Consider the following 26421-nt stretch of genomic DNA (forward strand, 5'->3'; position numbering starts at 1 on the left):
GATGTGCATTTATATGTGACAGAAGCATTAGGGACATCTCCATGAGGTCCCTGTCCTCCCTGACAGCAGGCATAGGAAGGCATCTTGGTGAATGCCTCAGTGCAGTGCCAGGGCTCTGTGCAAGGGCAGCAGTCCTGCCTCGTGGCCGTGGGGAATCTTTCCTGAAACAAAGTGCTACAGAAGTTGCTAGCAAACCTCTGTACATAACTGCTGTTCGGCAGTTATGCTATGCACAGGATTGCTGCATCCAGTGCCTTTGCCTTCTGAGAGAATACTACCAATTATGGAGTGAATCTTTGAAATAAAATCACCAAACTGCTATTTTCCTGTCAACAGAATGGATCATTTCAGAAAAATGTCAAAAGAAGCCTTTATCTCCACCAAAGAAAACATGTTCTTGTTGATGTGTTTTAATCTTAAAAAGAATTTGACAGATAATTTCTGACAATGGTTTGTAATCTCACAGCCATGAAGTCTGAAGAAGAAACTGAAGGAAAGAAAGCAATAAATTGCCAGACATCTTCCATTTACCTTTCTACAACTGCGATAATGCCAACCTCACACAGCCTTTGCTCCTGCATGTACTGCTGAACATGCTGAGATCCCTCTTTATTACCCAAGCTTTAACTTAAATCTCTTAGAGAGGCAACAGTCTACAACTTTGTTGCATAAATGCTGCAGCAAATGAGCACCTGTCAAGTCCATAAGTTAAGGTCCTCTGCTGAGGTAAAGAATCAAACTGCCATTATAGTGAAGAGGTTTAACATTGCTGGCTTGTATAGGTTAAATTTTCCTCAAGTTTTGATAGAAACTGTGGGATTTTAAAAGCAGCCCCATGTCAGCATGCCAGCTTTCTTGCCTTGAATGGCTCACTCATTCAACTTGTGAGCTGATCCTAGTCCCTGTTTGTTCCACAGGCTCCACGAGAAACACCACATCTCTCACACACACACATGCATAGAATCACAGATTCATAGAATCATAGAATCATAGAATCATAGAATCGTAGAATCACAGAATTGCTCAGGTTGGAAAAGACCTTAAAGATCATCAACTCCAACCACAACCTAAACAAACTACCCTAAATCTAACAACCCTCTGCTAAATCACGTCCCTGAGGATCACATCCAAACAGTTTTTAAACACATTCAGGGATGGTGACTCAACCACCTCCTTGGAGAGCCTATTCCAGTGGTAACCACCCTTTCTGTAAAAAAGTTTTTCCTGATATCCAATCTAAGCCTCCACACATGTACATACTTACATAGACATATGTATGTATGCATACACATATATATGCATACCCACACACCTAGCTAGAGTATCTAACTTAGAACAGGGACATTACCCTGCAAACCTGTTGCCTAAAAGTTAAGCACTGTAATGCAGAGATCAGAAGACTGTAGTCAAATAGAAAGAGGATCCCAGAGCTCAAGGGGCAAACACCCTAATCACAGGATGCTCCATTTCTCCTGAGCTGTAAGATCTGGCTGGTAAGTTCCAAGAACAACAGTCCTTGTCCTGTGAGCACACCGGGAAATCACATTTTCTGAACAGTCCACATAGCACTACTCTGTGTTCATGACTTACTAAGAATTTCTTTTTGTATCTTTAGCTCCCACTGTTGAAAGTCTGTTAATACAGTTTCAGCATTTTCTGTCTCCCTTTGCCTGTGAACAGAGAGGCAGAGGGGATCATTTGCAGCAACCTCTAAGTGAAATGGAAATACAGTGTAAATGAAAGTGAACTGGACATAAAGTTATGCAACCAGCCCTGTGTGGTAGCCAGAAAACACCAGACCTTTCAAAGGCGTGAGAGAATTATGCAACATAAATGCACAGTGTAATTATTTGCTCTTAATTATGCACTGCTTTCTAACAGCTGTTTGGCACACAGCACTTTTTGTGTTAATGTTGCTGCAATGAGGGGTCTTTTAGCTTTTATGATGCCATTGCTTTGTCTTAATTAATTATTACCGAGGACCAGGACTTGACCTGATCTACATGGCATGGCTGAGCAGAGGAGTATCTTTGGACTAGTGGTGTCTCCAATACTTCTAATATTTTTCCAGGATACATCCTTTTTTATTTGCATCACAAAGACTACAAATTACTTATACATGACACTTCTAAATTCTTTATAATGCGTTGTGTCAAATAGCCTATTTAGTAGCAACACCCTGGTATAAATTAGCACAGTACACTGAAGTTGCTATGCTGAATTGTGTCAAAAGATCTGCTTTTTTAATTCCCCCATAATCTTATGGATGAAAATAGTACATTGTAGCAGCTCAGAAGCTGTTCCAGTGTGGCACGTCAAATGTTACTGCAGCACTATTTTGACGGTGAGTCATCATGGAAAACAATGAATTGAGACAAATATTGTGTCACTGAGTTTTCCTTCCTTCCTTCCTTCCTTCCTTTCTTCCTTCCTTCCTTCCTTCCTTCCTTCCTTCCTTCCTTCCTTTCTGAAATTAATAAAGCAATTTGAATTTATGCTCTCCTTACTGTTATTAAACCAAGGCCAGCCTTTGGCATTGTTTTGGGATACTCTGTCATGTAAACTATAACATTTGGCCGAAAAGGATGTTCTTCATTAAGACTTGTTCAGGGGATGCTCAGCTCTCAGTCTTGTCACTAGAGTTGGTCCCTTCCAAGCCAATGTCCAGACTGGAATATACTTTTATTTGATGCAAAAAACTGCATCAGGACAGAAACATATCATCCCATCCAAGGGAATAAAGGGGCAGCAAAGTGGAGGCAGTGCATCTAGATAGAAACCCTCCTACCTGCAGAAAAGAGTCCAGATAAAATATTTGCTCCCTTCATAGGAAATTCAGATTTTATTTTATGTAGATTATTCAAATCCAAATTAGTCATGTAACTGACAAATTCATATGTAAAGACCCAATTCACATGTTGGCACAAAAATAGATCTGGATCATTGTATTCACTTATTCTAGAAGTGTATTGTTTATGTAGATGTCAGGATTTTGTATGCAACTCTTAGCAACAAAGAGAATAAACGGATGTCTTGAACCTTACCTACTTTAAATCAGAATAGAGCTACTCTAGTTTACTTTGTACAGATATCTGAAGGCATTTGTGTTTCAAGCTAAATCCAAGCTAATTATATAGCTATCTGCAAAGGGAAAGCAGAAAGATAGGAGTGACTTCTACATGCACGTTAGACCATTAGCTAATGATTCACATCCAGTTTCTCTTCTGCTTCTCTGTCCTCCTTTTATTCAGCAGAAGGTGATCATCGCCTGTCTATAGCTAGTACAGTGAAGTGAAGTCTGTGCCAAATGAAAGCAATCTAATTATATTTGTTGGCATGCAAATACAGCCTACTATTGCTTAACTGGCTTTTGAAAATATAGTCACGCAAGTAATTAATATGTGCTATAAAGTGAGATAAAAGCCATATGCAGAGAACTTCCCACTTATTACCTATCACATGTATTATTGGCACACAGATCTGGAGCCAGGTTTCCAAATGCCTTCCAAAGGTAAGTAATCAGCTGCTGGGTCTACCCTCGATGCAAGGGAAGGAGGTTAAGCCAGGCTGATATACTTAGCAGTGGGCTAAGTATGTGCACATAGTCTACGGTTCAGCTGGCAGGCAGTTATTTACTGTGCTGCTGTAACTTGTTAAATTCCTTGAAGGGCTCACTGGAGACGCAAGGCCAGCTCAGATTCAGGACCGAAGCCCGGTTAACAAGAATACCTACCCAGACAGGGATGCAAGAGGTGTCTTTAGTGGCTGTCAAAGGTTCAGACAGTAATGCAGTATGACAATAGGATACTACTGTGCCTGGATGGCATGCTGGTACTCATGTTCCTGATCTATGGGCAAAATTAAAGAACTGAAGGGTTTTTGATCACATAGGACCTCCCCCTTAATTCCAGGGCTAGGCTTCCCCAGGCACTTAACTGTCCACAGCATTAGCGGATGCTTTAGTATTTGAAAGCAACATAATTGCCTTCACTGCGGGGCACAGTTCGATACATCTGGTAGTATTAGTTCAAGATAACACATGCTGCTGTACAAAGCAACAACAGCTGATGTTGTCCATCACTTTCCATCACATGCAAGCATTGACATCGTCTGCACACATGGCATCCACTCCTCACTCTGTTTTACTGAATCACAAATTTTTCAGGTCATCTCAAGTATCATCAAGCATGAAAGTGTGAGGAGCACAAAGAAAGTTTTTTTTGTAGGCTTTTTGTCATCCACATATGTGACCCACTCTCAGTATTTGTACACGGGTTCCTGCAAAAGCTACTTGCCTAGCTCTGTTGGAGGATTGCCCTTCTGTTAGCTATTAGATGCTGATCTGACTGTCCACATAGGGTTATAAAAATGCCTGTTACTCAAATACGGTGAAGGTTACCCTGATATTTCAGCATGTATGCAAAATCTGTTTTCCTACTAACCAAATAGATATTAATATTGTTGTACCTGCAGGATGTCCTCTTTTCAGTTTAGCCCTGAATTTGTTCTGAGATAAATAGAGGATTTCTGTCTCTTGTGCTATCATCTTGACATTAAATCCACTTTCTATGAACACAGGTATTTTATGTTTTTCTTTTCATTCGTGGTGATTACTTTATTATGTGCTTATGTCATGGTTTAAACATCTTTCTAGAAATATCCTCTGGCAATATTTCTATTCATTTTCAGACAAGACGTTTTTGCCATGATGAGATGCACATCCAGTGTGCAGTTAGAAAAATGTTGATTTAAAAAAAAGAAAGTGGAAAACCCCACAAAAACTTATAAACCTAATAAAATAAAGTATGCATCTCCATTTTCTTCTCACTAAAAAAACTTGCTCAATGAATTCTCTATCCAGCTCCACTGGATCATCTTCTTACTTCATCAAGGGAATCATGCAATCATAGAATCGTTTGGGTTGGAAGGGAGATTTAAGATCATCTAGTTCCAACCCCCTGCTATAGGCAGGGACACCTCCCACTAGACCAGGTTGCTCAAAGTCCCATGCAGTCTGGCCTTGAATGCTTTCAGTGATAGGGCATTCACAGCCACACTGGGCAACCTGTTTCAGAGTTTCACCACCCTCACAGTAAGGAATTTCTTCCTAATATCTAGTCTAAATCTACCCTCTTTCAGTTTAAGGCCATTTCTCCTTGTCCTGTCATTGCATGCCCTTATAAAAAGTCACAGAATTATGGAGTCATTACATTTGAAAAAGACCTCCAAGATAATCCAGTCCAACCATCCACCTATCACCAATATTTCATCATTAAACCATGTCCCTTAGTTCAACATCTAACTGTTTCTTGAACATCCCCAGGTATGATGACTCAGCCATTTCCCTGGGCAGCCTGTTCCAATGCCTCACCACTCTTTCAGAGAAGAAATTTTTCTAATATCAAACACGAACCTCCCCTGGTGCTTCTTGAGGCCATTCCCTCTAGTCCTGTTGCTAGTTATGCTGGAGAAAAGGCCTACTCCCACTTCGCCACAAACTTTTCAGGAAGCAGTGGAGAGCTATGAGGTCCTCCCTGAGCCTCCTCTTCTCCAGACTAAATAATCCCAGTTCCATCAGCCACTCTCATAAGACTTGTGCTCCAGATCCCTCATCAGCTTCATTGCTCTTCTCTGGACAATCTCCAGGGCCTCACTGTTTTTCATGTAGTGAACTGAACACAGTATTATTTCCTCCCCTCCCATAATAAATCACATAATTCTTTAAAAATAAATGATCTTTTACTGACCCCATACATGTGAATATTATTTCCTTGGTAGCTGTTCCTAACCACATGTAGTGATTTTGCCAGCATCATATTCATGGTGCTCAGTGGTGAGACTGATCTCCAGTCTGGTAAGTCTTCTTTCTCTCTTCTCTTTTAAATCACTGTAATTAGTTCCTCTTGGCTCATCAGTTCCATCAGCTCACTTTTCCACAGCATGCTTTTACAAGCTTCCAGCAGATCCCTCTCCAAAATATCCCCCAAATGCCAATAAAACTCCCTAGGAAGCCCACAGTTCTGCAACTCCTTCCCAGCTCCAAGGCATGTTAGAAGCTTGGAAGCTATAGTCTTCAATTCACACTATAATCATCTAACTCACTGAATAGCATCCTATGATGTGAACAATTCCCAGTGAGCCCAACGGGGCTGTTCATCATGCATTAGGTTGTTCAGGAGGAGCAAGGGCGCCAGGGTTGGCCCCTTACCCAGCCTTGGTCCCCATAGCATGTCTGTGTGTCTCCTTGGATTTGGAGGCAGGACTCTGATATCCTAACTGTGTGTGGGTATAGTTTACTGCACGAGAATGCTCACTTGTACCAAGTTTCTCACATACAAAGAAAGTTTTCTGTAATTTCGCATTATTTTTTTACTGAGCACTAAATGCTGAAACCTGTGTTTTCCCAACTCACTTTTCCCTTTTCTTTCCTAGAAGTAATTACATTTTTTTCTCTCACTCTTCAACAAACTAATAAATAGGGTTTTCTATACACTTAAATCTTCTCATTGATGAAATTAACAGCAAAATTATCATTTTGCAACTACTTAAAGTACTAGTTTCTTGGTAAAAGGAAAACTTTGGTGTCAGCTCTGATTCATGCTTACTGTTCTGCATCAGATATTTTATACAGTCAGCTTCTGTTAATCACAAACCTCATTTTTAATTCTGCCTTCTCCTTCCATTCCCATCTGCATCAGGAGCCCCCATTGGAATCTGAAAGCATGGAGGAAGATGCACTGTCTTCTTCAGAGGCCAAAGGACGTCCCTTGGAGAAGATGTTCACAAAAAAAGCTAGCAAGAAAAATGGGCTTAAAAAAAAAAACAACGTAGAAATCATTAGGGCTTATCAGAAATTAGTAAATTACAGGAAATAAATGTAAGCAGGACCTATCTTGCGGAAGCATGAAGAGCACTGAGGAGGAGTGTGAGCCTTATCTGCTTGCTGGCATCAGGAAGAGGTGAAATCTTAGGACTGTTCACTTCTATGTCCCCATCCTTGGGTTTTGTTGGGCACAAATTATATTCTACTCCAGAACATCTCCCCATGCCCCCTCCTAAAAAGACTTCTGAGTACTGAAGATGTTCTCAGAACCACTGAGTTCACATGTGCAAAAAGGAAGGAGGATCAGAAAAGCTGTCTCATTTCAGCAGGAGGAAACTTACCTCCATGGAGAGCCACAGTGCTCTAGACACAGGACAGCAGGGAGATAGACCCAGAGCAGATAATGTGACAGCTCCTATTCTGCACTGGAGGCAAGGCAGAACCTCCGTGCTTCCCTCCCCAGGGACCTTACACATAATTGGGAAAAGCAGCCTCTTGGGGCATTTTCTTGGTCTTTGAGGGGTAAATATACAGATCATCATCTAATTGCCCTAAACCTTGAGGATTAGTGGATGAGCTAATCTCTGATGATCTAATTCAGTGTCGAAGAGCCATCAGCATCTGAAGCCTTCAGAAAATATATCCCTGCTGATATTTGGATCCAGCAAAGAATGATAAATCATTTTGTATTTTTTAAGCAGAGAAGCAGCAATAATCCTTTCATTTTAAGTGGTTATCACAGTAACAAGTAAATATTTTATCAGTGTTTTACAAATCCAACTTCGCAACAGTATATAAATTAACAGTATTTAAAATGTAGTTATTCATTTTTCATATGCTCTTCAGCAGTAATTAATAAAACCCCATTTCTTCCCAGGATGCAGAGGTGTAATTTCCTGCTTTAGAACAAGTTTTTATCAGGGAAAAGAAAGAGGTCTGCTGCTGTGGGTAACATCTGATTCTAGAGCTTGTGACATAACTGATGAAGAATGTCAAAACGAACCCCTGGCTGTGGACCACCAGACTGTAAACGTGGTCCACGGGTTAAGTTGATCCATTATACTTGACGTAACAGGGGCTCACGTGAGCATGGGTTGGAAGGGACCTTAAAGCCCACCTAGTTCCAACTCCCCTGCCATGGGCAGGGCTGCCACTCGCCAGCACAGGCTGTCCAGGGCCCCATCCAACCTGGCTTTGAAGGCCTCCAGGGCATCCACTGCTTCTCTGGGCAGACTGTTCCAGTGCCTCACTGCCCTCTGAGTAAAGAATTTCCTCCTATATAGAGGGGTGGAGGTCTTTGTGCCATGTGCTGATAGCATCTGGCATGGCTCAGGGGAGGGTTGCATCATTTTATTGCCCTATACACACCTTTGATTCTTGCTACCCTGTATCCCAGGGCTTGGCACAAGGACAGGCACCAACCCACAGTTTGGAAACCATTTGTATAGTCACAGTAATGGGTAAAGTTCAAACCCAAAAAGGGCTGCTGTGCTGAATGCATTTGCAAATGTTGCTCATGGTACAGCCATGTTTCACTCCTTGAGTGCTCAGCATCTGCTGGAACACCAGGCGGCCCATAAGCCCACACCAGGTGGCCTATGAAGCAGATGCTGTGTGGAATACAAGAAAGGTAGTAAAAGATTATCTTTTAAAAAAGCTTAAAGAACTTTTTCTATATCACACCTTTCATAATTCTCTACCTTGTTTTAGAAACAAAAAATCAAACAAATAAATGTTTATAAAGCGGGGAGAGAAAGGATAAATAAAAATGCAAATAAACTGAAAATGGAGTTAAATCAGGGGATGAAAGCAAATGCAAACATGGGCAGAATGAACTACTTTTTTAATCTCACTGTAAAAGTGAACCATTTGTTTGAACTTATTCTTCACGCCGGACTCGAGAAGATCTAGTAGCTTCCAGCATTCAAACTGAGGTTTTCAGAACCACCCAAGCAAGCTACACGACTGAATTCCCAAAGGATGAGAGTCACAGGTACCGAAGAAATATTACATATTTTGCTAAATTGAGTAATAAACTCCTATTAATCTAATATGTAATAAATATAGATGTATAAGGAAATGTGGAGATCTCAGTCTGGATGACTAGAAATCTCCGAATAAAAGTTTTATTTAAATATGTGTGCCTGTGTACTGCTTGTCCTCAGTGTTAGTGGTCAAATATCTTTAAAAAAAAAGAAGCACAAAAGAATTGCCAAGTATTTTCTCTTCTCTAACATCTATGTCCTTTTGTCAAAAAAATTTTGAATGACATCTGCAAAGAGTGGTTATTGTAGCAATTGTCAGTTTTAGATTTTTTTGTCAAAAATTGCTAGTAGCTGTTTTCCATGCAAAATTAAATCCTTTTTTGATCAACTATGCTCTTAAATTCTGTACCAGAGAGTTCCTGGAGAGCATTTGCAATGCCCTCCAGCTCTTTATCCCTCCGTTCATCTAGCTGTAAAACCATGCTAATAACAATATTTACCTCCCTCACTCAAGTTTTGTGAAGCTTCATTAAGGAACATTTTTAAAACACTTTGAGATTCTAAAATGAAGGCTAACTCAGACAGTATAAAATTCAATTACACTAGAAATGAAAAAGCCATGATTTAATCCTTAGCATCAGGGTAAAACACAAATTTAAAACATATATATTATACCTTGGAGAACAGAAACAAAAAAAATACAATACAAAAGGCGGAGCTGTGAGCACAGCTAACATGATAACTGCTTTCATATAATTTAGCTCAAATGAATTAGTTATGGCTTGTCAAACTGAATCTGTGGCCAGCCCTGTGGATAACAAGGGAGAAGAAAGCTGCTGACGAGTGTGATTGCAAACTGAGAGGCTTTGCCCACCTAGAAGACTGGAGCCCAGTAATCCAGCAAGATGATGAAAAGGTAGGAAATAGGAACACAATTTTGTATCTAGGCAACACCTGGAACATATATTTGGAAAAATGTCTTTTGCTTCTTTAATGAAAAAGCATGCTAGTAAGGATGTAATTTGAGGTTTAATTGGCTTGGAGCTATTAAAAACCTCTTAAACCCACTGGAAAATATCATCTCTGGGTGACCATCAAATAGTAACAGATAAGACAACAAAACATTCCTGTCCTGAAGAATTTCCAAAGAAGTTATTGCTTGCCTCAAGTTTGAGGTGTGTTGTTTTCCTTTCGTTTCTTTTCCACAGCTCTCCAAGGAAAATGTGATTGTAACACATAAACCATGCAAACTGAAGATTTATATCATGCTCCCATCCCTTCAGTGACAGTGTGCTCAGTAATCTCTGATGAATCTGGCCTTTGGTCTCCCAGCAGTGATCAAAACTATCTGAGTTGCAGGACACAGGGATGCTGACCCTGACCCAGCTCCTCCTGTTGCCTGACATAGAATCATAGAATCATAGAATCATAGAATCATAGAATCATAGAATGGCCTAAGTTGAAAAGGACCATAATGATCATCTAGTTTTTACATCATTTTGGAGTTGACATTTTAGTAGGGCCTAGGAAAGACTGGCTATCTTTGTAAAAAACAAAAACCCAGATTTAAAGGAAAAGGTCTGCATACACTCCAGAATTATGTATTTCTCTTAATTTATCAGGAGAGTGATCACTTCAAGTTCCTGCTGCAGTGAGAACAGTTCAGGGGTTAAGCTCAGGGCTCAGAGATCCAGGGAATGGGCAGCCTGGGTTATTGTGATGACTGGCTACCTGGCTAATGCTTGTATGGATGGGGCTATGCCCTGAGCAAACATTACACTCGCAAGGGTCTGCCAAGTGCCTGAGCATAATGCAATTCAGCCTTGCCAAATTTCACCTGGAGCCGTGCATAAGATGATAATCATTTCAGCCCCAGAAGAATTTCAAATAATTTTTTCCTTGATATTCTTACATTGTGTCTCTCTGTTTTTTCTGAGCTTGTTGATATGTCTCCAGTTTACCAACAGGAGAGTAGAGAGGTTTTTTTAACCGTGTATTTTCTATTTCTGAGGAGAACCTGGGCTATATCTGCTTTTAATCATTTTTGTCTTGAGCTTCATTTGGGAAGAAGAGCATCAAAGGGATAGAACAGGCCATAGTCTGTTTGGAGTTGTGGTGAAGTGATCCTGTGTTATGTGTTATGGTTCAGCTCTTTAGTGAGTAGTTATATTTCTGTGCCTTTACTGAACATTTTATAAACTACTGATTGTTTTTGCTTTTGTGTACCTGATGGATTTTCATGAAAAGGAGTACTTAAATGGCCATTTCCTGGTGTCCTCTCTTCTGAGTTTTATGAGCACGGAAATAAGAGACCTCAAAATTTTTGAGGCAATATTAACCCTTCCTCTACAAATACCCATGCTAGAGCTTACCAGCTAGCCTAACCTTCCTATGTGCATGTGATATTTGTGCCTTTTTTCAGTTATTGACTATTTCTTTCAGGTTATTTATATGAGAGAAGATTTACTTTTATTTAACCTTGACAGACACAAGGACAGATTTATGATCATCTGTACAACACAGACAGAACTGTTGAGAATTTCTTTTTCAGGCATCAAAATACATTAATAAAATCTTCTCCTTTACAGTATCTGGATAGAGATTAGGAAGACAATCCTTCCTCCCAGCCATAACACTGTACAATCGTCAAAGTGCATTTCTGCTTGTTTTAGCTTTTTTCTGTAAACCCCTGTGGACCACTGGACAAAGCCAAAGATATCAGGCATGAAGTTAATTATAAGTTCTAAATTCAAGAACAATAATTAGCCAAATTACAGAAAAATAGTGGGGCTAGACTTGCCTTCTTTCTAATTTTTGTCTATGGATATCTTGAATGTCATAGATACAGTAAAAAGCATGCAAAGTGTTTCCATACTCTGCTTCTATTTCATCTGGGTCCTTATCAAAGAAGTGCACAGTTTGCCATGTGTTCCTGTACCTGGCTCTTGGAATAGTAACCTGTTCTGTTTTTCATTTTTATAACCTCAAAGTGCCTTAATCATTTTGCTACCTGCTAAGGAAATTCAGTCCCTCCTCCACTGGAAGAGTAAGACCCACTGACCCTTTTTTTATGCAGTTCCACTTTTATTTATGCCTAATAAACTGACTCTTTCTCAAAGGTCATCTACCCACTTTCAGATGTCCCTGACTTCTTCCTGGTCATCTTTTCCTACAGCTAAAGTAACCTACAAGTCAGTACAAATTTCTATTCTAAATGATAACATATAATTGTGTTAATAATTTCTTTTTGTCTCAAGTCCCCTTTTTCACGTCAACAGGAGTTTTGTCCTTGTAAAATCAGTAGCAATAAATGAGATATTGCATTTTCTATTTTTGTGTTCTATAATACTGTGAGGATACTCGCTAGGAGACAAAGCTTAAAGATAGATTCAGCATTTAACATTAGGTTTGGATATTTTCGTCACACAGACAAACAGTTGCAATCAGACTTAACCGTCATTAAAAATGACTGTTGTCTGGAAAAGTTATTAAAGTATTAAATTAAATTAAATACTGCAAGTATAAAATAAAAGTGGAGTCTGGAAGCTGTATTTTTTCTTCTCTCACAGCAGTGAAATGGTTAAGGACTTTTTCCAAAGAACTTTAGAGGCACAATGGAGAAGCACAGAAGCATAAATCTGAAGGTTACATTTGTATGGCTTTGCTCCTCCTTCCCATAGGAGCACAGATGGTAAAAACCTTAAAGCTATCCATGCTATTATCATGAAATAAATGAATTATCATATTTCTCCCTCACAATGCTAACTGTGGAAGGTGCCTTCCTACTCACATATTGAGCAAGATCATTTAAATGAAGAAGTGTTATTTGTTTGATCTGGAAAAAAAAAAAAAAAGAGAGAGAAAAAAAAGAGAAAGATTTCTAAAAGATCACCTTCAGACTTGGAGCAATCACTTCCAACACAGTTGCCTAAAGCCACAAAGCTTCCAAGCCTGCTGGATTTCTAAAATGAGATGGGATGCTCACTCCTCAGCTTCTGCTTCAAAGAGCCACAATTTGTTTGTTGTGGTGGCTGCAGAAGCTGCTGGTACCTGAGAAGAGGTGTTTCTGGAGGGGAGGCAAATTAAAAAGAAATCTGCCTTGCATGTAGTTTCCTGGGAAGAGGGCAAGTTGACACAATGGGTAATGAAAACAAGGCAATGCAAAGCACTAAGGAATGTACTGAGGGAAACATTCTCTGAAGCTATGATTAAAATTATCCACTGAAAAAGATGAACCTCTCTCTCTTCATGCTTCTGCAAGCCTTCATGCACAACTTAAGACCACTTTAACTAACATTAAGACTCTGATAGGCTTCAGGAAAGCATCTCTCTGCACAGATCATATAAGCAATTAAAGCAGATGAAACTGGGATTTCATCTGACGTTCCGATGTTAAAGTACGGATGAAACAAAATCAGGATTTAAGCCTCTAAGCCTATATTTTTGTTCAAATTCAATGAGAAAAGGAGACTATGAGAAGCCAGTGGCAGGAGCCTTAATTAAATAAAACTACTATTTGAACCCCAAAGATTAAAGTGAGCATTAGCTCTTGTGTGTACGACCAGCAGTTACTTAGCAGTTCTCACCACCTGTTCTCAATTCTTTATAGCGTAATTTCAGAAAATATTGTAATTTCACTCAACCTCTGGACTAGGGGTCCTATTTAGAAGGCATTTTCCACCGTAAAAAAATTAAAATAAATCTTACATGATGTCCTTATCCTTATTCCAAGAGCTGTGGGCTCACATGCAACTTGAAGAATCCCAAATAAACAGCAGGATGTGGTATCTAGGAAAACATGCACATGTGTTTGCTTCTACGTGTTCTGTGAATCTAACTGTTCTCATGGAATGCTGGGTTAGATACTGAGTGACAAAGAAGAGGTTTGTTACTTTTCAGATGTGGTTACAATGCATGCCTACAGATTATTACATGTGGGGAGGACTGCAGTCTGCTTCCTGGGTACAGCTGTGTCTACACATCCTAGTGTACAAAATCCATGAGGTTGTGGTTGTGCAGGTGACTTATAGCTTGCAATGTCATTGAGATAGGTAGGAGCTTAAAGAAATGAAACTTTATACAAAATAAAAGGGAAGATAATCTGAAAAAAAATACATTTTTCTTCAGTCAAAGCATGTGTAGGTCCCTTTTTCCTTTAATTACCATGATATATACTTTTGGAAAATATTAGTCATTCTTCTTTCAAAAATACAAGTGGGGAAATTACACAGGCATTGAAGCATTCAAATGTAAGTGATATCATCTAAAAAATAGAAGAAATAGAATAAGGAGAAAATTAACAGTTAGTTGCTCTCTTAGAAAATGTTCAGCAAAATTATGGAATACTTCCTCTGAGTTATGAAGGCAGTCATTTGTGCTGTGCTGTTTGCATGACTGAATAACTCAACTAGATTTTTACTGTTGAGAACTACCAAGCCATTGTCTGCAGCACCACAGCAGCCCGTTCAAACAAGGTCTGGGGGAGGGTTACCATGAGGAGTATGCAAAAATCTGTAGGACTGAAGAGCAGTTGTCCACTGATGGCCAACATGGATGAACTGACAATGGACTCTTCTTTGCATCAAAATCTGCTTAACATGGAGGTATCTCTGGTGAAGTTGTGACTGCTCCCTTCCAAGTCCTAGAAGACCCAGACAGGATCTCCTCATGTAAATAGCAAGCAATATGGACGCTGGCTCCCAAACCACAGCTTCCATGCTTACACGTGATCAAATGACACATTGTTTAATTTCTTAGTTGCACAATGCGATGGGAGAAAATGGCTTGTAAGAGAAACAGCTAAAAATTAGCAAGGAGATTACAGCAGGAGCTCAGAGATCACCACTGAATTCTGTGGGATAAAAACTCTTGATGGATAAAGAATAACACTGCATCTTTATGCAAGGTGGAATTTCAGCAGTGAATGCAAGCTGGTGGCAACAGAGCAGCAGCACAGCAGGGACAGGGGGATAACGTGAGGGAACAGTTTGCCCAGGAAGACTTCCCATGGATAGACAGGGCAGGTCTCTAGCTTCCAACTTCTATGCCCTGCTATGAACCCTGATGTAAAAGCACACAAAAAAAGTAGAGCATGGCCACAAATTGGCAGCAGTACCAAGCACCTCCTCTTCAATAAAACAGACCATGGAAGAGGTCTGTTTGCCCAAGAAAACATGCCAAAGGCAGTGTGCTTAACAGAGCAGCTGTGCTGGGATAGAGCTCTTTGAGTAGAAACAGCAAGATAAGGTATGGGGCACGGCAGCGATGCAATGGCTAATCAGCTCCTGTGTTGAGCTGTACTGCAATTTATACATTCAGGAGACATTAGTCCACCTGAGACCCGTGGCATCACTTGCTCGTGCAGGCTATTCACATATATTTCTCCCATCACCTGTGCCTTCAAGGAACAATATTTGATGTGAGAGATTTACTTCAAGCTTAATTCTGGACTCAGTGTTCAGACACTCTGATAACTGATTGCTTTTCTTCTGGATCTAATGACAACTTTTTTCTCTGAACAGTAAAAAATTAAATTCCCTCTGATCATGACTAATCAGCATGTGAACTGCTGCATGCTGTCTTCTACTTCCACAGACCTAAGAATGAGCTTGCATGTGTTTTTAAGCTTGTGTAATCAGACATACAAAAGGGAAAAAACCTCACAGGTTCCACCAGAGGACCACAGCACTTTGTACAGAAGTAGTCAATCATGTTGAGTGGAGGAAGAGAATGTTAAACCCCAAAATAGAGATAATCTGAGAAGAACAGCATGCATAAGATGACAAAGTTTTCATTCATTTTCACTTGAATATTAAAAACAAAAACGTAATAACCATAATAATAGATTAAATTCCAGTTAAACATATTCAGAATAACCGCACTTCTAAACAATCTGACTAGAAGATGTTACATACAAAATAAACTGAAAATTTTCAGAACAATAAAAAATATTCAAAGCATATCAAATTTCACTGAATGCTTGAAATTCTTTTTCTCTGAAAGACAGAGAGTGTTCAGGGCTGTGACATTCACTCACCATTACATTTGTCAAATGCATTTGTCCAGCCCATTTTTTCCCTGTGATGTCTTATCCTGCCTGATGTTACGCTTTCTGTTTAATTAGCCTTCTGTGATAAGAGCCTGAAGAGGTATTCGTTGAGCATTTCAGGAAAACATTCTTTATGTACCTCTCTCTCCTACAAAGCTTGCACTGCTGTGGGTGCCTGACTGGCATCATTCACCTTTCAGTATCCACTCAAGTACATCCTGGCATCCACAGTTAATGACAGCTTTATATAAGAAACTCTTTGAACTAGTTGTTTAGTTGCTAAATGAGAGAAGGATGTGATCTCATAGCATGAGCACTAGATTGGGGACTTTGATTTCTCAACAAAACACTGGTATCAAATTCTTCTCTAGCCTTGAGAAGATCATTTCAGTGCCTTGCTTCAAGTTCCCAATTTGTAAAGATAGCGATAACTACTCACCTCATTGAGGTGCTGTGAACTGCATTCCCAGTTCACTGTGCTCACTTATCCCTCCAGACTAATATCCACAGTTTTTAAAAGATAATGTTCTTATTTAAGGATGGAAGGGATTTCAGATTAAGTGAAGCACTGGCTGAGTTTGAAAGTGGTCTCTCCTTTTAGCTGCTGGCACTACTGATTTACCTTGGCAGCTTGTAGGCTTTACCTACAAGAAAAAGGGGATGCAGAAACAGTGACAAATAACTTTCCTGACAGATATTTTAAATCTTGTTTGTGAATTTCTCACCCACCAGTGTCCTGAGAACAAAGAAGGGAAAGAGGCTGAGGAGTACCTATATTCCCTCCACTTGGTGATTACCAGTGAGTGATTGAAAACCCAAAAGAAGCTCCTGGAGATTTGAACAACTCTAGCAGAAAGCTTGGAGTGTGTACATGTAGGATGGTGCACCTGCAGAGCATCCAGAACAGCTAAGACTGTCCTTGAATGCTTTGAATTGAGAGCTTTTGTGAGTAAGGGCCTCTGTTTTTCTGGGTATGGTTCTAAGTGCCTTGCAAGAAATTTTGAGTCTTCTCTTCTCTTACACCATGGTCAACTTAAAACGTTATGAAGTCCAGACAGGAAAAGCCTGCCCTCATCTGTGTTGGCCTGAGGGATTCACTGTACTGAGAACTGAGTTTCCACTTCTCCCTGCCACATGAAGTTATTTCATCCCTAACCCAATGAGAACAAATAACAGTAGATATTTGTCATTAGGGATTCGTTACTGGTATGTTCCTTTGATGTATACACCTTGCCCCCTCCTACTCTGGTCAACGTGATAAATAATTTGGTTGAGCAGGTTGAGCCTCATTGACCTGGTATGTGAGATCTAAGGGAATTGCAATTATCCAACTGTTAGTTAAGCATGTTACTTTCACATTTTTTTCCTCCTCCTTTTTCCTAAGTTGCATCTCAGAGAAGATGGAACAACTAAAAGTGCTTAATAATGGTCATCCATACATTGGATATTTTTCTTCAGCCTGGTATCAAACGCATTGACCTCATCTTTAATAGATCTTGATTTCAGTCTCCGGAGAAATTTGCTTATGATAATTATGACACCTTCATCTCAATGGAGGCCTATTATGACACAGTGAAACAGTGACTCTACAGAGAAGAGTGAAATCATGCGCACATGAACACAAGGTTCCCTTCTGAAAACACAGATTCTGATTTCCCCAGATCAAGGGCAGCTCTTGTTGGAAACACATTCCTTCAAAGTACCATCCCTGTATGACTGCCAGCAGCAAAACCCACATCCATAGGCTTCCCTGCTTCTGGATCCCAGAACTGGCCTGAAGGGATCCAAAGAACTGCAGCTGCTGACACACTGCAAATGGTTGATGTAAGAAAAAAATGAAGTTACGCCAAATCCCTGTGCAGGTGCTGGAGTGTAACAAGGTGCTGACTGAGGGGAGAAGGAGAATGGGATATTCGTCCCCTGGGATAGCTCTGGAAGGAGCTGGCTGCCCACTGGCTGGAAGGATTCAGACAGCTAGGCCACTGTCACCTCTGATAATCACACAAGCTCATCCAGATCTCACTTGGGAGTGTATGGTCTGCATTGTGCTTTGCAAAGAGGTTCTTTAGGTTATCCCTCAGGAGCTGCCCACAGCAGTGGTTTTGGAACTGAGTGATCCTTAAGGCCCCTGTTCTGTGATTCTATGAACAGAATCCAGTTCCTCATGGCAGCAGTCAGCTCCTGCTATCCATAAAAACTTAATTTTCTTTCCTAAATCTTCTCCCCAAACAACAAATTGCTATTTCAATGATAAATATGTAGGCCCTAAGAGAAAAGTCTTCTGCATTGTAAAACCTGGGTGCACTGAGTGCACTGTCCACTTTGCTTCCCCCATCCCCTCCAAAAAACAAAAAAGCCTCCAAAGCTATTCTTAAAGTTCATGTCCTCCTTTATATACAAGAAGGACAACTTTAATACTGATATTTCACCACTTTTTTATGCTGTACTTTGTGACTTTTGTGTCATTCTTTTAAGTACAGGTGTTTGTAATAACACGAAAGATGGCAAGTATCTTTTTGACATGAGAAGTACCCGCTTAGCTTTGAAATGCCTGTTTCTTCCCTGGAATTATTCCTTCTAGGAAATGACAGTGAGCAGTAAGTGGCAAACAGAGCTTTTTAGAACTCCCATAATTGTCACTAGATCAGTGAAACTGTATGTTTTACAGCCGCCACCTCTGTCCCAAGGAGAACTTTTGCCGCCATCTGTCTTAATTATACTGAACTGAATCCTTTCCATGGAGAAAGAAAATGGTGTTCTTCATCTCCCCATGTACTCAGTCACCTCATCAGGTCCAATCCCATGCTATAAGTCACCTGCAGATATTCTTAAGTATTTATTATAGGAATTACGCCTTCTGAATAGATGAACATAAATTCATTTTGGACAAATAAAAGAAAATTCCTCTCTGTGCAATCTAGTTTTTGTTCCGTTTGATTGAGGAATGGCATTTTGTATTAAATTGTTGGCTGTGCTTTTCCTCCATGCACATGCAGCTTTTACCAAAGTGTAACCTTGGCAGCTAACAGAGTCAGTCCAATAGAACAGGCTATTCTCCAGCCTTCCAGGTTGTAGAAAAAAAGCTTTTAAGAAAGGAAGTGTTCCTTCCTGCATGAGGTCTGGTAGGTAGCAGAGGCTCACAGGCAAAGGGCTACTTGGGTATACATAGTGACTGAGAATAAAACTGTTGATTAGAGGTGTCTGGCTACCGAGATAAGTGCTGTTCATTTCTACCCACAGACAGGAAATAAAAACTTCCAGTTGGTGGGCTACCGAGCTTGGTTTATGGACTGAAATAACATGGGGCAAGGGAGTGTCTGTAAACCACTTAATAATTAAAAAGAGACTGAGCCAGAATTGTAATAAAGGAGAAAGAAGTTGAGAAAAAAAACTTATTACAACAAAATTAACCTTGGTATAATTCACAGATAGGTTCAATTTGGCTTGGTATTTTTGGACAAAGTACAAAAGGAAGAATATCATCTACTGATACTTCGGTCCACACTGGGCAGACATACTGGTCTTGCAGGAAACACCAGCCACAGCAGGCAACCCACCAGTCCTCAACTGCTTCAAAGCAGCCTGCCAATAGGAGAGCCCATCTACCTTCTCAGGACTCAATTCCCTCATATTTCTGGTGCCTTTTTTGCACCAAAGAGGCACAAGCACATCTTCAAAAGATCCACCAGCACCTGGAAGAGATCTCTTCTGGAGTAAAAAGGATGCATGGTGACCCATATCAACTACTGAAAACCACTTTTTGAAGCACAGGTATGTTGTAAGCCATGTGACAATTCAAGAGAAGGGACCTAAGCTGTAGAGTCTGGGGCTTGTCTAATTTGTTTAACACATAGCTCCTTTAAAAGTCCTGTTGAAAACAGGAGAAAAAGGAAAATGGATATAGATGAACACCTTAAAAAAAGAAGAAAAAAAAAAAAGACCCCAAATTCATTCTCCTCACAGCACAGTCTATGACGTGGTCCTTAGCCTGGAGATGTTGTGGGTATGCCACCTGCCTGCGTAACTGATGTGGCTTAGCAGTGCACAGCACTTTACAGCCAGCAAACACTGGCATACTCACACACCAGTTACATTTTATGGCCTGGAAACTATAGTAATGATGATAAGAGCAATGCCTATAATATAGCAAATTAATATTGCTAGCGAACTGTTCAATATTACCTTTTCCAACAATGTTATAGAGACAGGAGAGAGTCCTGACAAATTTTATGTAGAGTATAAAAATAATAAATTAAATTACAAGTGAACAGCAACTCAATATTTTGCATGAAAAATCAATTTTCTCTCTCAGCTCTGTTATACAGCAGGCAAAAGAAAGAGCCCAGCATATTATCTCTTCAGACTCCAAAACCGCTGAAGTAGAGACCTTATTGTTATTTTTCTGAGCCATTAAAAATTCTTCCTTTTGTACTGGGTATTGTTTGGGGTTTCTCCTTTCACCCTACATTGGATCTATGATATGGTAAATTTCTAGGTGGGGTTGATAGCATTGCCTAATTTTATGGCAGTCGATATATTATTTCTCTGCTTTTAAGTTTGCCAAACATTACGTATTCCATGTGAATTTTGCCATTCCAGTTGTTGGGCTCAGACAGGCTGCAAGGCATTTGCATTTGTTTGATTTTATTTCAGCCAAACTGAGAACACTCTTTCTGTAGACAAAACAATGGAAACACATGTGGGTCTACCCTGGTAGAAGTGCAAACTTCTTTAGGATTTGCATCCTGGAAGCCATAGGACATTGCTTGCTTGATGTAGAAAACAGCCTTTGGCTGTGGGCATGAAACTTCAGCAAAATTCAGCCAAGCTGCAAGATCATTAAAAGATCAGCTTATTCATGTTCAGGCGACATATTTGGGGCTTATTTCTTCATCTGTTTTATCTTCACTGAGCTTGATGATGGACAGATTAAGCTGGGCTTTCCTTGCCATGTAAGCGTAATCAAAGATCTCAATAAAGATATTTGGAAAAGTCAGCCTGGAGCATAACCACTCAGCACTATTGGAAACCCAGCTGGGAGAGGAAACTGGATGAGGAAAAGGGAGATGAGAGTCAGAGAGAACCTGTGACTGAGAGGGGGAGTGCAGAAACTAAGAAATAGGAAATAGAAAATAGCTGGCAAATCAAACTTAGGTGGAGGTGCCCAAATAACAGAGTGGAGCAAACAGGTGAACTGGAGCCAGGAACAGGAAATAAAAAAGCGTGACACTGTCTTCTAGGATGGGATGGGATGAAGAGAGTTCACCCAACCCTGAAAGATTTCATCTCTGCTTATGGTCAAATCGAATGTCAACAAAGTGCCAGGCCATAGCATTTTGTTTGTTTGTTTTAATTTGCTACTAAAATAGGCTATTTTTAAATGAATTAAAAGCATATTACTAAGGTTGAAAAATCTACCTTTGAAAGTCAGAAAATGTCCTTAACCATACAACAGAGACACAGAATTATCCTGCCTCCATTTTGCCATTTCTTATGCCTTTATTTGACTTTATAACACCAACCATGCTCTCAAAGCCTGTGCATCTTTCTATGTGCTCAAAAGCAAAAACCCAGGGATATCCACCAGCACTGATTTCTCATGGGAGGACTCCAAAAGCCCTTCACCTGCCAGTGGGATACCAAACAGACTGTGCCCCACATTCCACCACTGGACTCTGGTTGGAGGCAAAAAGCAAAAGCATGGCAGGTAAAACAGCTCCCACACAACTGGCCCTTTTAGAGCTCCATTGAACATCCAATTAAGTCTTTGAAAAAGCATTAGTTTATCGCCCTTTCACTAGGATTCATTTCAATTGGCTTTGGATAGGGTCATTAGTAATTTTTTACCCAGCCAGACGGCATTTTTCACCAATGCAGATTTCACATGGAGAATATCAGAAAGCCATTGAATAGCCATTGAGCAGGCTGTATTGGGAAAAAGGGCCGTGCTGTAAATCAAAACTTACACAGAGACTGACTTTCTTTGGATCCTTTGCATCCCTGCTGAAGCTTTCATCTCTTCACAAAGGATGCAGTGCTCTCCATTTTTCTCTTGAAAGTGAGGAATGAGTTTACCAGTGCAGTTGTGACAGGTTTTATTTCTGAGGAGCTAATGGACAGAGATGAAGCTAGTAAGCAGCTGTATGTTTATGTTGCTGCTACTAGCTTTGTAAAGTTGCCTTTTAGGGATCATGTATACATGAACTTAGTTGAAATATCTCTAATTTCAGGAAGAAGTTTTTCACACAGAGGGTGGTGAAGTACTGAAACAGGTCGCCCAAGGAGGTTGTGGATGCCCCATCCTTGGAGGTATTCAAGGCCAGACTGGATGTGGCTCTGGGCAGTCTGGTCTGGTGGCTGGCAACCCTGCACATAGCAGGGGGGTTGAAACTCGATGATCGTTGTGGTCCTTTTCAACTCAGGCCATTCTATGATTCTATGATTCTATGATTCTACGATTCAATGATTCTTATGAACTGTCTCACTGAAGTCAATGGAATCCAAGTCTGGTTTCTAGAAGTACTTTGGGGAATAGTTGTTGCCTGCTTACTACCTTGATAAAAATTTGTAAGCAATAAAATCTACTGTCCAAAATCCACTGTCACAGGATGGATTTGAGTGGAGAGCTGCGCTCAGTGAATAATGCAGAAAGCACATGTGTGTGCTCATCTTCCCCTTATCTCCTGTCGGATTTTGTGGAAGAAGCAAGATACATCTCATCCCAGCATAGCAGCTGCAATATCTGGAGGGAAAGGATGCCTGAAGGGTCCTTTATCTTGTGTGCACAGCAGGGGGGAGCTGCCCCACAGCTTGGAAATGCATCGGTGGGCTGTGCTGCCACCTAGCCCACATTCTGCTGCAAAGAGTGCTACGGGTTTGCCTGGGAGGATAGTAACGATCGGGACACGCCATTCTCAACCTGTGGTCAAAAAATCCCCACGGAGTAAGAGCAGCTTCTAAAGGGTCCGTGAAAGGTCATGTGGAGAAGAAAGCTTTTTGTCAATACTGTTCCATCTGCTGGCTAACAGGCTGCAGCGCTGCTGGAAAATATTTAGTGGACTGCAATTGGAATAGATTGAAAACTTCCTGGTTTAAGCAGAACAAAAAATCTCTGTTTCCACATCAAAGTGTTGTGGTGCGGTCACTGAGAACAAAATTATCTGCAGGATAAACTGAAAGGAGCCCATGCTGAGCCACAACCTAACAGCTTGCTTTTCCTAGCACCTGAGAGCCACACCATCACATTGCAACGGTGCTGCTTCTTGTTCAGTGATGGTAGCTGAAGCCTCCTTGCTTTTTGGGTATTTTTAATGAGAGCCAGGAAGGCAGTCTGATGCCATAGGAAATTGTGTTCAGCGGTTTTATGACCCTGTCAGTAACAGCACGCTCTTTGCAAAAGCAGGTCTTGCCAGGGCTTTTGTGGCAGGCAGTTGTCCTTCAGACTTTGGAAGAAATCCAAGTCCCTAAGCCTCTTCAGAAGGCATTGGGATGGTGACAAACACAGTGTGGTAAAAACTCTCTGCCGCCAAACCCATGGTCACCAGTAGAAGCATCAACTCCTGGGCTGTGACACTAATAGCAGGTGATTCCATGGGTGTGAGAAGGGTATGTGTGCAAAATGAGAAGCCAAATATGCATGCCCAGCTGAGGTGCTGTGCCACATCAGGGGGAGGCTAAGTTTAAGAGGGATGGGTTTTATTGCCCAGCTCAAAAGATGGCTGTGACTTACCACTGCTGAACCCTCTTCAGCATAGCCCTGGCCAGTTCTTACCTAGGAGTAGTCTGAAATATCATTTGTTCACTCCAGAACACCTGCAGGCTTCGGACAGCCCAGTTAGTGATTCACATCCAGCCTTTCTACATACAAAAATAAATAAATAATTAATCACACATTTCCAAAAATGGCATTTTTATAAATATCCAAGACAGATGCTTCCTCTGTTCCATAGTGTTGTCATCTAGCTTATGTAAAAGGGCAGAAATGTCAGCATTTCCAAACTAAGGTGCTTTGGGGCTGGTATCAACACTGGGACATTTCCTCCATGAATCCTACCCCAGGTTTGCATAGAGAGAGGAGCCTGGTGGGGTAAGCATGACAACTGCACCATGCTGAAGGCAATGGCAAGGCAGATTTTGCATGAAAGTTTCCAAATCTTTGGTACAGGAGGGTGAATTTCTCACAGAATTAAACAGTAGCACGTCACGCCATTTTCCTTACAGATGAATTGTCTTTGAATGCTACCTACTGATCAGTATCGGTGTAGGTTCCCGAATGCTGCTAACAGAAGGACATTTCCTCACTCAAAGTAAAGAGTGTAAACACATAGAGTAACTAGTAGCTGCGGTGCTGCAAATGTCATTTTATCTTGTCCTATATAAACTCGTCCAGAAAACAAGAAATCTATGTTTTCTTACTTGATCCCTCCACTTTTGACTCCTTCGCTGCTAAAACCAAATACATTCCAAATTTTCCCTAGGGAGGAAAACTTACCCTCTGTTTTAAGTCTCACCAAAAATATAGCTGACCCAGTTACAACTGTATTCTTCAGAACTGCTCAGTCAGAAATCAGCTGGGGAAAGCAGGATGAATAAATGACATTCTGGATCAAATACATAATTAAAGGGTACTAAATACAGCTGGCCACATTTTTTTTCCAAAGGAAAAGGATTTTATATAGCCTTCTATAGATCAACATATTTAAATGTTTTTCATGTTATCTAATTTTCTGTATTTGAGTGTCTCACACATTTTTAATTCAGCTGTTTCTATCAGAACAACTGAGAACAGTTAAGAAACTGAAGCCAGTTTCTTTTCTCAATAAATAAGTTTTTAAGAGTGATTTTTCTCTCTGGAACTCAGGGGAATACTTTTTCTGAAACAGCATCTCGATTTGATAAAATATGAAAAGATATTTGCTTTTTTTTCTTTCTGAAAATGTCTGTAAAGTAATAACTACTTTGCAACGAGGTCAATAATCCGTGCTAAATGTGACATCTTTTTGCAAAGAGTTTATTTACAACTTTGAAGTGATCATCAGTACTTCCTTTTACCAAAAGTTGTGCATTAAATTCTACTCTTCCTATTATTATGTGATGACTATTTTTACAAAAACGTGAAAGATAACATATTTCTACCTCTCCCAAATATAAAGATATATTTTGAACTCTGCAAAATGAAACCACTTTAATATTTAAAAGATAGTAACATTTCTCTCCTTCACGTCCTAAAGATGAAGAAAACACACAGAATATATTTTTCAAGGGAACCATGCATTTGTTACTTCCCCTTGTCAGTTTAAATCAATTTAGAGTGATTGTACATGCACTTACACTGCTGGTATTATATTATTTTTATTTGATCACATACCAGCCTTTCCCCTTCAAAGGCTTAACTGCTTCCAATAATAATCAGGAAAAACTGGCCTCAGAACTTTCTCTTAGAATCTCACATCTCATTTTTCTTCTAGTTCTGACCTTTCTCTAAGCCTCCTCCCCCTAGAAAGAGACAAGGTGTGAACGGCATTAATTAATTTATCTATTGTACACATCAGTGGAAAGCGGGTCCCCTGAATGTTTCTTTGTTAGGAATAAGTGTCTCATCAATCTCAAACAGATCAACCCACAGACACAATTAAAGCCAAACAGAGTAATGACTGCTGTGATTTGAGAGCACACAATGTGACGTCCAGGAAATGCATTCAGAGGGGGCTCGTTCAGCGCAAGCATACATGTCTCTTTGCCTCCTGCAAGGAAGCTTCCAGGATGAAATTCTTGCTCTAGCCAATTGGTTTTGGCCAGTTTTCATATGCATTGTTTTTTTTTTTGTTTTTTTGTTTTTTGTTTTTTTGTTTTTTTTTTTTGTGAGGGCAGGACTAAAGGAAACAAAATACGCAGAGGGAATGGGCAACTAGTGCTATTAGGGAAAGTCTTGAGGAGGTCATCTCTCTCAGCAAGTGTTTTCCTCCCATAGAAGTCTTGGAAGTTCCTTGGCTGATGCCTGGGGGTCGTCAAAGTAAAAGGCTACATCTTGGTGTAGAAACAGCTCCATCCTTACCTTCTACACACCGTGTTTGTTCACAGTAGTAGCATGATTCATTTTGTTTGATCGAAATATTTCCTCCTAACCTGAAAGACAATTTGTGACATTCTAGCATTTGGCATTTTGATTTCTTTATTTTGAAAGATTCTTTTTTTTTTTTTTTTTTTTTTTTTTCCATAGTTTGTTGTCACTTTGGAAGGAAACAAGTTATTTGCAAACTCTAGCTGTATCCCTTGTGGCATGTGTGTGTCTGTGTGTTAATCCACAAGTGTTCATCTATTCTGGGAACCTGGTCTTGGTCAAATATACTCACTCACTGCTGAGTACATGGCAACTGGAATAATTATATTCTTGCTAAGTTTCAAATTAATTTGGTTGTGGAAAAACAAGTTCAACGTGAAATGTTATTGCACTATAGGTAAAGAGTTGTCATGTCACCCTAGCATTTAGATTCAAACCTTTTGACAACTTTCATCCAGTAGGATGAAAGATATTAAATACTGAATTGTCTTCATTTGTTTCACAG

The 26421-nt window shown here is 40.1% G+C and overlaps 1 long non-coding RNA gene across 4 annotated transcripts in view; it reads right to left on the minus strand.

Moving 5' to 3' along the window:
* LOC146545397 (uncharacterized) overlaps nt 1-26421 on the minus strand; it is an 84224-nt gene that overhangs the window by 18208 nt on the left and 39595 nt on the right. For 2 of the 4 annotated variants that reach the window (XR_014885471.1, XR_014885467.1), the window contains exons 2-4: nt 25911-25981; nt 23628-23713; nt 6654-6809 (exon numbers count right to left, since the gene is read on the minus strand). This is a non-coding gene — a long non-coding RNA (uncharacterized LOC146545397). The remainder of the gene's footprint in view (nt 1-6653; nt 6810-23627; nt 23714-25910; nt 25982-26421) is intronic. The other 2 variants (XR_014885468.1, XR_014885469.1) reach the window with 2 other exon arrangements.

This window comes from Meleagris gallopavo, chromosome 1 (assembly GCF_905368555.1).
Source record: "Meleagris gallopavo chromosome 1, MGAL_WU_HG_1.1, whole genome shotgun sequence".
NCBI lineage: Eukaryota > Metazoa > Chordata > Aves > Galliformes > Phasianidae > Meleagris > Meleagris gallopavo.